Source organism: Mauremys reevesii, unplaced genomic scaffold, assembly GCF_016161935.1.
Source record: "Mauremys reevesii isolate NIE-2019 unplaced genomic scaffold, ASM1616193v1 Contig134, whole genome shotgun sequence".
In the NCBI taxonomy this organism is placed as follows: Eukaryota; Metazoa; Chordata; order Testudines; family Geoemydidae; genus Mauremys; species Mauremys reevesii.
The window spans coordinates 149804-152596 of record NW_024100754.1 but is presented as its reverse complement, the minus strand read 5'-3'; positions in this window follow the sequence as shown (position 1 = coordinate 152596).

Genomic DNA, 2793 nt, shown 5'->3' with positions numbered 1-2793 from the left:
GCCCAAACGTATTAAAAGGGCAAGCTCTGTGCCAGATGCCAGTCTCTGTTCCTCCAGCACAACTGCTTCTGTTGTTGACCGCTGGAACATCCATCTGTTCCCAGACTCTGCTACGTGGGGTAGAATATCTGCAGCTCTGCGTGATACCTAAATGTGCTTCCAAGTTTCACTTTATAGGAGGTTGCAGTTGTAATTACTGGACTGTATATTACCCACACAAAGTCCCATCGTCCTGCTGAGACAAAACCTGAGATTACTGCTAAAATGATTTGCCAGATTTCTAAGTTTGGCCCAAAAGTCCTAATTTCATATCGATTCTAGAAACAACCTTTCCCAACAGAGCAGTTGACATCAGGAGTCCAGACTAGCTCCATGGACTAGAACTCCATATACCCACCTAAGAATTAGCCCTATACACCAATGGGCTCAGAACACCAGCCTTCAGCACTAGCAACATTCATTAGCTTGTCAGGAAACCTCCACCTCTGCCTGGTACTTAGGGTTTAGCAGGCACAGGGATAGATTGTTGCCATTAGCAAACACAGGTACTACTGATGGAACAATGATTTGTCAACAGATTAGTGTGGCAGATAAGGTAGCTCAGCTGCTGGATAACTGAACTCATCTCTGTATCTGGGGAAACGTTTAACAAGCTCACTTGGCTTTTTGGACAGTTTCCAGGGTTTTTGCCTCCCTTGCATTATTATTTGCATGCCCCTGGTAATCTCTGTTCTGTTTATTTATATTAAATAAATTCCTCTTCATTTCAAGATACCTTCATCATGGGATTTTGCCTTATTTTGTTTTATGTTGTGTCCCAGGTCTGCTAGCATGACAGTTCAGATCCTTCAGACAGTCCCCACCCTGAGAGGCAGCAGGGTCCTAGAATGGTGGTGGTGGGGGAGGTTCCTCTGCTGGCGGGAACATGAGTGGGCTGGGGGCAGTATAGAAGGAAGTGGCAGAGAGGAGGCAAGTCCCTCAACTATGAATCCTCATTCTTGTCCTTAAGGTTATAAGATCTGAACTCCAGGTTTCTAACGTGTGCTTGTTACCCAACAGAAAGGGCCTGAGATAGATGAGTCATCATGATCCTCCAAGTTTGTTTCTCAATTACACCTGGACAAATCAGTGTACAAAATTTTTTTAATAACTGGCAACTCGGCAAACTCAGCATGGGCTCTGAGAGTCAGGCCAGCCTCTTTCTGGTTCATCCTTAAATCTCCAGTAATAAGATTCTGTAAGTAGAACTTGGTTAATGATTCTGGTGCTATGTGAGCCAGAATAGATGTCCAGCTCTCTCCCAGAGCTATGTGAGCTTGGCAGGTGAACACAAATAAGTAGTAAAACTTGTCACTAAATCAGCATTTCTGATGCTGACCAGACAAGATCCAAGAGTTATGTAGTGTCATTTTTACATACCATAAACTTACCTTAGCCTTCAGTTTTACTCAGATGAGGAAGAGTAGTGGCTGATTGGTCTGGGGGCTGATAATGAGAGTAGAACCTTTCCCCTCTACATCTCCAGGATTAACCCAGACCAGATAAATGATGACCAGTGTCATCACTGACTGAAGTCTGTTCAGTGGTTTATATGAAATGAGTGATGGGCACGATCCAGCTCACAGTAAGATACATGTGGCATCTTGTCGCTGTTTGTGCTGGAATTCCTTAGTCGTTTAAATGAGAGGTACCCAGTAAACTGTTTTTACACCTAATCTGCATTATATTGTGTATAACAGTAAGAGTGCAAATGAGCTGGCATATATAGGCCACTACATTTGCAGCCAGTAATTAATCTGTCATTAAACACCTCCTTCCATGAAGTGAACCAAGACTGCATAGTTGTTTAAAATATAGTCCTTAGAGAGGCGACCTTCTATGCAGTGTCCGTTATTAGATATATTGGATCTTTCTGCAACAAATCAGTGCAAGTATATAGGAATGACAAGTTATTACTAGATGCTACATGTATATCCAGGGCTTGTTAGAACCCTGTATGATCACTGAGAAATAGTATGCTGTCCTGTACTGCTAGAGAAATAGTATGCATCCATGGAAGTAGACTGTATTGTAATGTGTTGCTATAGCTTTTTATGGAAACAGAGTAAAGAAATGGAAACTTCTGGTGAATTCCTGATAAGTACTCACCTGCACTCTGGCCATTCAGAGTTTGCTGACAGTGGTGTCTGTTCACTGTCAGGGGAGACGTTGCATGGTGGAATGGAATCCTTTTGGCTGAGTTGAAGTTTAGTGTTGGTTTATAAAACCTGTGTGTTCTATCAGGAACTAAATCCTCTGGCGGGCATGAACTCTATCTAACTGGCTATGATCCCATGAATCCTATGCACCAACCAACCCTTAGGGCCCTAACTTTGGGGTTGAGAGATGACTGACTAAAAGATCAAGCAAAGTAACAATTGTTCATATGAAAACCTGCCCCCTAGCCTATTGTGTCAGTATGAAAAGGGGTAATAAACAGTGTATGAAGGAGGCAGCAGCATGCAGAGGGTCAGACTTAGATCAAAAGTCACATTTGTGATCATGCTATATCAAAGCAGGAAATGCATCACTGATTCCTTATTCCTGACCCATCCCATCCTTCTGCATTAATGATGGCTGATACCAGAGCCCTGATGAAGGGGAACAGTGACTGCACATGCAGCAAGAGAATGGAAACAATTGAGTCATGATGTGAGAGAACTGAAATGATCTGTTGGCATATCCTTTGATGCAGGACCCATATATTTGCAAAGGTAAAGCTGTGCATGACAGGAGAGGCAATGACCAGCAGAG